This window comes from Delphinus delphis, chromosome 12, assembly GCF_949987515.2.
Source record: "Delphinus delphis chromosome 12, mDelDel1.2, whole genome shotgun sequence".
Taxonomy (NCBI): domain Eukaryota; kingdom Metazoa; phylum Chordata; class Mammalia; order Artiodactyla; family Delphinidae; genus Delphinus; species Delphinus delphis.
Genome location: NC_082694.2, coordinates 37,738,890 through 37,750,913, shown reverse-complemented (window position 1 = coordinate 37,750,913; position 12,024 = coordinate 37,738,890). Strand labels below are relative to the sequence as shown.

Sequence of the window (12,024 nt, the reverse complement as noted above, 5' to 3'; positions counted from 1 at the left end):
AGCTGATGCTCTTTATCTGGAAAGCATCTTGGATACACACATGAATCAGAGACTAAACCTTTAACATTCTTTACAATATGTGTATATTATCTCATATAATTTTCATACTAATAATATGAGGTGGGTACTATCATAATGCCTGTTTTTTAGTTGAGGAAAGTGCCTCAGAGAGGTCAAGAAATTTACCCAAGTTCACACAGATAAGTGATAGAGCCAGAATTCAAACACAGCCAGTCTGCCAGCACTCATACCTTTAGCCACACATTATATATTAATTTATTTAACTCTGGAAAATGTAACATATACCAAGGAGATAATTCAAAGGAAAGAGAAGGCATATAAATGTGTATAGAAGCAATTATTATCATATCTAAAAACTAGAAAAAGCCCACATACACACCTACAACAAATAAGAAGACAGCAAATATGATACATTGGTACAATAAAACATGACATTACTGGTTGGAATGATACAATGAGAGACATATAAGAATGGATAAAGGATTATAGAAAACAATAGCAGATGAGAAAAAGTATAATTCCAAATGATAAATACTGGTTCCTAACAATTACACACATTTGTTTTTATGCAAGCAGCAGAACGGAAAAAGTCTTCGGGGTTTATGAAAGCATGGAAATTTGAGGAGTTTAAGTTCATGTTTGTTGCTCTTGGTACTTAGATATTTCTATTTAACTTTCATTGTAAAGTTGATTAAATACCCAATTAAAAGCAAACTTATTAAAGATTTAAAGTAATATTAATGGAAGAAAAAAAGGAAGAGAGGCTTGTGAGATTAAGAAAAGATTTTTTCTGGGAAAGCCTCATTTGAAGAATATAAATAAAGATGGGATAGAGTGTATAATGTACTAAGAGAAAAAGTATAAACAAAAAAGGTAAACTTGCATCCGCTCATTTGTTCCTGATCTGTTGCAATCCTAACTATCCCTCTTTTGCTCCGGTGCTGCCATCCTGAGGCCCCCAACCAGAAACTTCCTCAGAGCAAACAGGGTACTTCATTCGTCTCTTTCTTGTGGGGCTTGCCCTTTTTCCACCTTGTTTTATAGCTATCTGTGCACTTGGCTCCTTTCTTAAGCTCTATAAAGGTAGCAACCATGTATCTTCAACATCTTTGTAGGCCCAAGTAGCCCCACATAATGTCATACGGTGGGTGTTCAATATGTGTTTGTTAGATGAATAAGTATTCTTGTAAGAGTAAGGAGAAAAAGACTTGGAAGGCTCCGTTTTGAACAAGCAACTGTGATTGGGGATATTAGAAGTGTTGTTCTTAAGAAACTTATTTCTTCTCCCAGATTGAGGAGGTGAGTGGTATAGTTCTGAGGGACTCCGCAAGAGTAGCAGAAGCATAAGGTGATTTTGATTTCATGAGCTCTGAGGCCAATACATCTGGAATGATGAAGACAATCATAAGGCCTGATTGATGATAGCAGCTAGCAAAGAACATGAAAAGAGAAAAGTTGAAAAACGAGTAAGCAGGAATGGAAATCAGAGAAGTTTCAGAGGTGTTATCCCAAAGAAGTCTTATGGTTTTACCTTCATAAGGTCCAAGATCCTTTTTTTACAGTTTTTTTTTTTTTTTTTTTTTTTTCGGTACGCGGGCCTCTCACCTCTGTGGCCTCTCCCGCTGTGGAGCAACAGGCTCCGGACACGCAGGCTCAGCGGCCATGGCCCATGGCCTCAGCCGCTCTGCAGCATGTGGGATCTTCCCGGACCAGGGCACGAACCTGCGTCCCCTGCACCGGCAGGCGGACTCTCAACCACTGCACCACCAGGGAAGCCCTACAGTTATTTTTTTAAAACTGTCAGATTTTCTGTTTCTACCTCCTTTAATCCTAGTAAGTTCATTGGAATGAGCAAAGTGGATTGGACATTCTTTCTAACATACACACACACACACACACACACACACACACAATTTCTCTGTCATGCCAATGACTTCATTGTTTTTTTGGGTTTTTTTGTTTTTGTTTTTACCAAATAGGAAAGGACACACAGTGTCAAGGAATTCCTATTCCTATTTGAATTCCTAAAGACTCAAGGATTCTAAACCTCCTTCACCCCTATTATAACCTTGAACACAATGATTCAGCTCTGATTCAGATAGGATGCAAAATATCTGGTGGTTCTTCCTTCCCTCTCTGCCTGCATGATGTGCAGGAACACCTTTCACGTTGGAATTGTAAGCTCTATGAGTTCAGGAACTAGGTCATAAATTATATATATCTGAGCAATGCCAAGCTTAAATATTTACTAGTGTGATTTTATCTACTACAAATCACAGAAACATAAATGTTCCCAATACCTAATCTCTGTAAGCAGATAATTCCTCTACCTTGCCCATTAAATCCAGAGTCCTCTTTAAGGAGATTTTTCTTTGCATAGTGTTTGGCTTATGATCTGTCTTCTCTCACTCGAATGTAAGTTCCATGAGAGCAAAAGTATTGTCTGTGTTGTTCAACTATGCTATCCCCAGAGCTTACAACAGTACCTTGTACTTAGTAAATACTGAGTGCCAAATAATTGAATGGATAAATGATTGAATTACCAAGCCACTGGCTGTGACTTAAAAGTCTCTTGTAAATATTACCCTGAATATCTTACATACATACACACACACATGTGGCTCTTCAGTGACCTTCTCTTCCTTTCTGCTCCTCCCCACCAACTCATCAGAAAAACTAAGTAATCATTGGCCGTGCATAAGGATCTGTCTGGTTTTTGCTGAATAGAAAATGAAAATGCTTTGCTTTTACAAAACCTTATGTGGGGAGCTTGCAACTCAAAAAAGATGTTTGTAATACCAAAGTGTTTTTTGTTTTATTAAATCCAGATTGTTGGGTGGAGTCCCTTAGCTAAAAGTCACTCTCAAGCAAAATGAATTGCTTGTTATTCTCATAAAGAATTTACAGGAAGCAATTTGTAAAGGTTGCCATCAGGCTGAAGTCATTGTTGGCAATAGGAATTGGTATGTCATCAACCTCAGAGCAGTCATTTAACCTGGGTCTGCTAAGAGAAATATCCATAATGCAAGGAAAATTGAATTCTACTGCTTCAGATTACAGTCACTTTTGATATTATTCCGATTTGATCATGGAGTTTAAAATATTTGACATATCAGTTTCTTTCATCCTGCCACTATGCGGAAATATCTACTTTACATGTGCTTAGCACTGGTCCTATTATTACCAGCTATTTCACAAATAGTTTTTAAAATATCTGCTCTCCTATTGGAATGGATTACAGGGAAGCAAGCACTTCATGATCTGATAGCTCAGAATTTTGTAGTTTCGACCTTGAATAAAAGAATGAACCTTGAATTTTAAAAAAAACCTGCTCTCCTTTCCTCATTGTACGTACCAAGTTGCCATAAGGCATAGCCAGGAAATGAATATTTTGCCAAAGTGTTCTGGCCCATTCCAGCCGGTAACCTGTCTGCTGGTTAAGTAATAATAGCAACAACAACTAACAAATTCTACTCATTTGAAGGATCTGTCCTCCAGTCTAGGTGACAAGTGGGAAGTCATGTATGGGGGCATCGTTATAGCAGAGAAACACTGGATCCAGGCATGCAGTGAAGATGCTCCCAATTTCTCTTAATGTGTTTATTTTCATGACCCTGGGGAAACAGGGCTAAAGAGATGGAAACACATATATGCATATCATTAGCAAACATTAGACCAGTTCCCCATATTTCCAGCACCAAATTGGAAAACAAGATGTTGACAAAACCAAAATGATTATTTTTAGCCTTATCCACATAAAGCTCAATTTGTTTACTGATTCAGCAAAAATGTACTGAATGCTGTGAGCCATCAACACAAAGTAGACTGAAAACAAAGCAGAAACATCTTGCTGCATAGACTCCCCAACTACTAAATGATTTTGAATGAATGTATTCCTTACTATCATCGCAAACAATCATATACTGATGTTAAAATCCCTCTAGTCAGAGGATTGTCTCAGATGGAAAATACAGCAACCATCAGGTCAAAGTGGTTAAAGATGCTTCACTCCACTGAGTAATTATCCTAGAAAAAGACTGACAAGAAGTATGTGGTCCTCTGTCTCTCTCCTCCTCGAACACAATCATGCCCTTTGTTTAGCAGCTGAGATGGCTTGTTTATAAGCCCTGTCATTCAGCACCCTGATGTCTGGGCCTCCCAGGCTGAACAAGATTTCTTGATTGAGTCAAGCCATTCATTTGCTGACTGATCCTGGCCAGTGTGGCCTGTTGGCTATCACCCTCCCACAGCTGATGCTTATAGTGTGACATGATTTGGCCTGATAGCACTTCCACAGCCCACCTATGGTTGCCATCACTTGCCCATTCCACAGCTGAGTAGACAGCCTCCTGTGTGGTTCTTTTGCATGTGGGCCAAAGAAATTAATTTTCAGTCATCATTCTTAGTTGCAGCTGGCTAATTGGACTCTAGGGTCACTTCTTTGTCTTATGTAATTAATCAAAGTCTACTTAGTTAATTATTGCAATATTTGTTCAACAAATAACTAGTGAACATTTACGGTGTGCCCAGCATGGTGCAAGGTGCAAAGAATAAAACAGGCCACACAAGTTCCAGTAGACCAAAAAATTAATGCACGTCTCTAATTTATATCTAGTTTTCCTATTTTTAAGTTGAATAAATGGGTTTTTTCAATTAAGTATGAAACCATGATCCTTTCTTTTGTTATCTCTTCTTTGCTTCAAACTCAAAAATATTATCATCTTTCTAGTGATCTAACATTCACTCACTCTTGCTTATTTGTTTAGTTTTGAGTTTACAAGTATTTAGTAATTAATGTAAGACTTCTGGAATATATTTTGAAGGGTGGTATGAAGTATTTGACCTAAAATAATTTGAATTTCTAATGAATGATTACCACACATATATACTTTCAAATCTTTCCTATTCTTTTGCATTGTACTTGGTCATTTTTAAATCCTTATATATAATGGGGCCTGTTTCTGAGGTTTCTCTTCTGTTTCACTGACTTATGTTTCTGTTTTGTTTGCTCATTGTCCTTTCTCTTTTTCAGAATGTTTTTGTTATTCTCACCTTTTACTTTTCTAAATGAACATTATGACATTCTTTTTAAATCCTAAAAAATCTTCCGTTTTTATTTTGATTTGGATTGCATTAAATTTAAAAAGAACATATTAAGAATTGACATCTTTAAAATATTTTGTTCTTGCCCGATAAATTTCATTATTTTGTTTATATAGCCAAACACTTCTTATTAAGTCTACTCTTCTTTATATATATTTTATTGCTATTATAAATTGGATCTCTTTTTTAAAACTAGGCTTTTCTAGTTCGTAATTGTTGGTATTCAAGAATGTTAACGGCTTTTCTATATCTTATATTTTATCTGGCCATTTACTATTGTAGTAAGTTTAAAATTTTAGCTGATCCCTTGGGCATGTTTTTAGATACATAATCAATTGTCTTCAAATAGCGATGTTTTGTTTCTTCCATTATGTATTTCTCTCGGGTTTGTTCAATCTCTCTTCTTACACCGTCCTGAACTCCCCAAACAATATTAAATCAAAATGATGATAGAGAACACATCTCTAGTAATATCATGTTAAATATTTCTCCTCATTGTTGCTAATGAGCAACAATGGCAGTAAGTTTGGGATTAAACATTGCCGTATGGAAAACTTAGCCTTTCATAAATTTAATAACTATGACTGACTTATGCATCTTGGTCTTTTGGCTAAGGTCTAGTAATTATGATATTGTGGTGCTATTATTAAAATGGAATCAAGAACTGGAAATATGATGTTTGTCATGAGTTGAAGCTTTCTTCTAATGCTCTGGGTTGACATTGCTATAACGATTGAAAAATTATAGTTTGAACTTCAGGTTTCCTCCAAAAATAGTATTTCATGCTGATTTAAAAGGCTATGTAGCTACTAAGGAATAAATTATGATTTTGAATAATAATACCAAGAATGTTCATTCTTCCATTGTACTACACTCCTAGAAAATCTTCTGGAAGTCAAAATTATGTAAGAGAAGCCGAGTTTTTCTATAGAAAAAATGGTATAATAAATCCAGAATTGAATTCAAAACTAAGGGTCACATATCCAAATTTTCTTAGCAATGATTACAAACACCATATTAAATAAAATGTAAAGGTTATATAATATAAAGCTTTGTTGAGTTTATCTATAACTTGTTAGTTTACTGACTAGGGCAATTCAGTTACCCATCATGTGCCTTTATATTTCCTAGAGCATCATCATGTTCTGTAAATATTTTTTGGTCTTTTCTTCCTGTTTCATTTTAACTTTTTTTAAAAAATTGAAGTAAAATTGGTATATAACATTATATGTTTTAGGTATACAACATTATAATTTGACATCTGTGTACACTGCAAAGTAACTACCACCAAAGGTCTAGTTACCATCCTTCACCAGACAGTTGATCCCCTTCACCCATGTCGTCCATCCCCCCAACCCCCTTCCCCTCCAATAACCATCAATCTGTTTTCTGCGTCTATGAGTTTGTTTTGTTTTGTTTTGTTTTAGATTCCACATAAAAGTGAAATCATACAGTATTTTTATTTCTCTGACTTATTTCACTTAACATAATATCCTCAAGGTTGTATACCCATGTTGCTGCAAATGGCAAGATCTCTTTCTTTTATATGACTGAGTAGTATTCCATTGTCTGTATATACACCATATCTTCTTTATCCATTCATCCATCAGTGGGCACTTAAGTTGCTTCCATATCTTGGCTATTATAAATAATGCTGCAATGAACGTAGGGGTGCACATATTCTTTCAAATTAGTATTTTTGTATTTGGAAAAATACCCAGAATTGGAATAGCTCAATCATATGGTAGTTCTATTCTTAATTTTTGAGGGATCTCCATACCATTTTCCATAGTAGCTGCACCAATTTACATTCCCACCAACAGTGCACAAGCATTCCCTTTTCTCCACATCCTCACCAACACTATTATATCTTGTCTTTTTGATAACTGCCATTCTAACAGGTGTGAGGTGGCATCTCATTGTGGTTTTGATCTGTATTTCCCTAATAATTAGTGATGTTGAATATCTTGTCGTATGCCTGTTGGCTATCTATATGTCTTCTTTGGGAAAATGTCTATTCACAACTTTTGCTCATTTAAAAAATTGGGTAGTTTGGTTTTTGGTTGTTGAGATTTCTTCCTATTTTAAACAAAGTAAATTAAAAGGTAAATTAAGGTCATAAATTGCAGAAGGGCTTGTTTGGAGTGTTGGTTTAGAGAAAGAATTTGGAGCAGAGGTTTTGGAGTGAGGCATAGTTGGGCATAAAGCCTGCTTCCGCCTATCATTTATTTTAAAATATTTAGTGAGTTCTAGGTGCCACAGATCCCACAGTGAATGAAACAGACAACATCCCCAATCTCATGGATTTTACATTTTAGTACCACTCGCTGGTCACGACATAAGACATTTTTTTAAACATCTTTAGGGTTCAACTTCCTCATTCATAAAGTAAGAATAATAGCACCTACCTTATAGGGTCATTTTAAACATTAAATTAGGTAATGTCTGTAAAGCACCTAGCAAATGTAAGAACTGGTAGCTGATTATCATATTTTAAACACCTGCTTTTGAAAAGAATGGTAAGAAATAAAAACATAAGAAAGGAGAACATTTAAATCATCCACAATCTTATCATCTAGAGATAACCATTATTACTATTTTAATATATGCTTCCAGGGTTATCATGCATATATTTCTTTCTAAAAAGAACATCTATAACACATACTTTTATTTTGAGATACATTTTGCCCAATTGCCCCTCAGAAAGGCTGAACTGTGTACTCCCACCAGTCGTACGTGGTAGTTCTGTCTCTTTCTGGGGAGATTTTACATCAACTGAAAACTTTTTGGAGAATGCTTCTCTCATTAGGTCATGCAAATTTTTCTATAGCTATCAACTATAACTTCCAAATTAAAAAATAATACCACTAGGTGCATGTCATAATTAGAAATCTTTCGGCTGCTAAGAACCCACTCAAGATATTTCAAAAGCAGAGTATCTTCTAAAGCTATGTGTGAATGGGAACCTGAGCTAGAGTCAGAAAGCCATCAGGTCCCCCAAGTAGCTACTCCTTCTACCTGCCTCTCAGGGTTGTTGCCTCTCAACAAACTCACGGCATCTCTGCTTCTCTCTGTGCATCAGCTAATGCCACCCTCCAGAGGCTGGCTTCCAGCTTGCACATGGCCCATAGTGGTCATATCATGACCTTTCAGTCTAGCTCTTATGGTTGTTTACCCTCACCTCAGCCTTTTAATTCCAAGTTCCTGAAAAAGGAGTATAACTGACCCAGCTCATCTTCTTTTGAACCAGTAAATCCAAAACAGGGGTCACTGAACAGCCTATGGATGGGTGCTTTGGGTCCCTCCTTTGTCTGATTAGCTATAGCAAGGGGGCAGGATCATGTCGTGTAGAGTATGACCATTAAAGCATAAGGGGTGTGAGCAGGGAAGGGTATATGAAAAGGTAGCCATACTCGGAATATTCTAAACAGGGATCTTTGTCAGATGTAAAGAGAAGTCTACCAGGTATAATTTTGATGGTCTAATACTTGGAAGTAATTTTAATGGTTTATGGAGGCAATGGTTTGGAATATTTGAAATTTGAACTGTCCCCTCAAATTTAGAGTTGTATAGCCACCATTACCTAGAGTAAGCAAGGTACACTAGAAAAAAACATAGGATCTGAAATCAGATTATTTTATAGTACTTTATAGCACATATTTTTAGAATATTACCTAGAATAAGATTTAAAGATCAGGTTGCCTATCATTCTGCTGCCTTGAAAATAGATTTTTTTTGCTTTCTTGAACTACACATTTCAACAGTAAGAGCTTTCCCTTGCAATATGATGTTATGCAGAATGCACCTGCCTTTTAAACATATGAACTAATCCTGACCAGTGGTGGTGACTTGTCATCTTTTGATCTTGTTTAGCATACTGGGACATCACTGTATCAAGAAGCCTCAAAGTTTGGGTTTAAATAACGGCTGAAATCAAAGTCACATAGCCTTGAATGTAATCCTTGAATGTAATCTACAAAATCAAATGTCCTCTCACCTAAGACCCAGTTCTGACTTCTGTCTTTTGAAAATGAATTTGTAGGAGAAAATATTTGCAAAGCACCTATCTGACAAAACCTTACATTTGGAATACGTTATTTTAAAAAAAATTCTCAAAACTCAACAGTGAAAAAGAAACAATCCAATTATAAAATAGGCAAAAGACATGAAGAGATTTCACAGAAGAGAATGTATAGATGGAAAATAATGATATGAAAAGATGTTCAGCATCATTAGTCATTAGGGAAATGCAAGTTAAAACCACAATGAGATATTACTACACAAGTGTTTATGAGGATGCAGAGAAACTGGATCTGTCATGCATTGCAGGTGGGAATGTAAAATGGTACAGCCACTCTGGAAAACAGTTTGGTATTTTCTTGCAAAGCTAAACATGCAACTCAGCAATCAACTCTTGGACATTTATCACAGAAAAATTAAAATATATGTTTACGCAAAACCTGTACAGTGATACTCATTGCAGCTTTATTCCTACTAGCAAAATACTGGAAACAGCCCAGATGCCCTTCAGTAGGTGAATGGTTGAACAAACTCTACATCCACACAATAGAATACTACTCAACAATAAAAAGGAATGAACTGATAAATGAAACACCCTGGATGCACCTCAAGGACATTATGCTTAGTGAAGAAAAATCAATCTTAAATGTTAAATGCAGTAAGATTCCATTTATATCACATTTTTGAAATAACAAAACTACAGAGATTGAGAAGAGATTCATGGTAGCCAGATGACAAGGAGGGGATGAGGTGGTACGTGCTAATTCGCAGTGGTAGCAGGAGGGAATTCTTTTGCAATAATGTGACAGCTGAATCTTGATTGTAGTGGTGGTTACATGAATCTATACATGAGATTAAACTGTATAAAATTATACACACACACACACAAATAAATGCTGGTTAAAAAAGGTTACAATACAAAGTTGGTATGAGTAACATACCAACTGGGATTGGTATGTTAACAGTAATGTACCAATGCCAATTTCCGAGTTTTGATTATATACTATAGCTATAAGATGATACCATGAGGGGTACATGGGGCTCTTTATACCATAGTTGAACTTCCTGTGAATCTATAATTATTTCAAAACAAAAAGTTTAAAAACTGAATTGTAATCAATACTAAGGCTCTGATAGTTTTTTCATCAGCTATTTTAAAGGGTATAAAGAATTGGATTTATCAGGCAAAGATGCCGATGTTATTATTTAAAAACACAATCTTATCCAAAAGGAGTATTATCTTTTAGAGTAGTCATCTTGGAAGTTTGACCACTTATACAAATGTTTTGGGCAGATTGCACATAAAATGTTTTAGAAATCCTCCTTTGTAACTGCCTGTAGATATCACCACCAGTCATAAGCAAGTATGAAACCTGTTACTTTATAGGACACTCTCTTGTCCCATTTTCTTCCCATCTCTATTACTTCATCTTAGTTCTACATGTTCCTCAAATAAAGATGAGCTTATTTGGCACAGATGGGACACCTGTAAGAAAAGGGAAAAGAGGGTCCATCATCAGTTTATTTGAATCCAAAGAAAGTCTTTCCTTTGTTTCAGTTACTGGAAATTCATGCTGTGAACTTGTCAAGTATGAAATATTGTCCCATGTGATGGAGGACTGTGAATGTTAATGACTTTCATTGTTGCCAAGGTATGGGACATTTGAAAGAACTTGAAGCAACATTTGTTTATCTTAAAGCAGTTGAATAGCTAAGTCAAGGAAACATTTAATTTTTTTACTTACTGCAATGGCTATAATTTTATTTTATTTAGATTTTATTTTTTATTGAAGTATATTTGACTTAATGTTTGATTTTTTTTTAATTGAAGTTTTCATGACTCTTGGTCTTTGGGAATTAAATGCCTTTAAGAGATGCAACTTGAGAATCTCCATCGTGGCTCACAAGATTGTATTTTCTTACTGACGTGAGACACCAGAAGGTGAGGAAATTGAACTTAAATCTGGGAAAGAAAAAACAAATGCATCACTTATTTGTTCAGGAAGTACAGGTATTAGGATTCAAACTGACCATGTGGATTTTGCAAGATATTACCCAAATCTCTCATTTATTTTACGTTGAAGAGCTGTCTTTGGCTCAGTGGAATCACAGAGTTTGAAACATTATATTACTATGCAGTAGAAATAAAGTCACAATTACAAAAGGGATTCATAAATTTTGATGAACATGACTCATGCTGTTTCTTCAATTGCCCTTAGATTACAGACTCTGAATTAATAAATCTTCTCTAGCCAAGTTGCTCAGTTTTAAGAAAAACTTGTTGAACTGAAAGCAATGCCAAATCTCTGCTATTTTAGAGGCATTGTACTAAATTTTATGGCTATGTAGTCAATTCTGGCTATTGTTTGGATCTATCTAGTTGTGAAAAAGTATATCCACTTTTAAAGAAACTACTGATATAAAGGCAAAAAGTCACCTAATTTGGTTAAATTGAAACCAAATTTATTTGCAGGCTAGGTCTGTAGCTTATGCCTGTGGGCTTCTGGAGTTAAGTGATTGTTCAGCTTTAAATCTGTACTTGTATTGCAGGTCAAAACTGCTTTCTCCTTCTTTCTCCCCCTCTTCCTCCATTTTTCCTTCTTCTCCTTCTTCTCCTCTTCCTCCTCCAAGTAAACTGAGAGTGAGGAGTAGATTTCCTGGAGTGAAAAGGTAGATGATAATCTGAATGAACTCCAGAAGTAAGGCACCAGTGTCTGTGGGGTGGTCCATTTGTGTGGGTAGGCCCAGATCCAAAACAGAATGCGCAAATATTTGAATGCTCCACTATTGTTTTGTTCTAGAAAATATGCAGGTTTGGGTCCAGTGTCAATTAAATCCCTAAATTTTCTGATTTTTTTTTTTGCAATTCACACAGGTGCA

General features: G+C 35.7%; 1 protein-coding gene across 7 annotated transcripts in view; it reads left to right on the top strand.

Annotated features, from left to right (window-relative positions):
* Positions 1–12,024, top strand: part of EHBP1 (EH domain binding protein 1) — a 491,141-nt gene that overhangs the window by 69,810 nt on the left and 409,307 nt on the right. The window contains exon 3 of one of the 7 annotated variants that reach the window (XM_060026508.1): positions 10,703–10,796. The exons of 4 other annotated variants lie outside the window; for them this stretch is intronic. The gene's annotated coding sequence lies outside the window, so the exon portion shown is untranslated. Of the gene's footprint in view, positions 1–5,298; positions 11,087–12,024 lie in introns of those variants that run through there. 2 more of the 7 variants (XM_060026506.1, XM_060026515.1) reach the window with 2 other exon arrangements.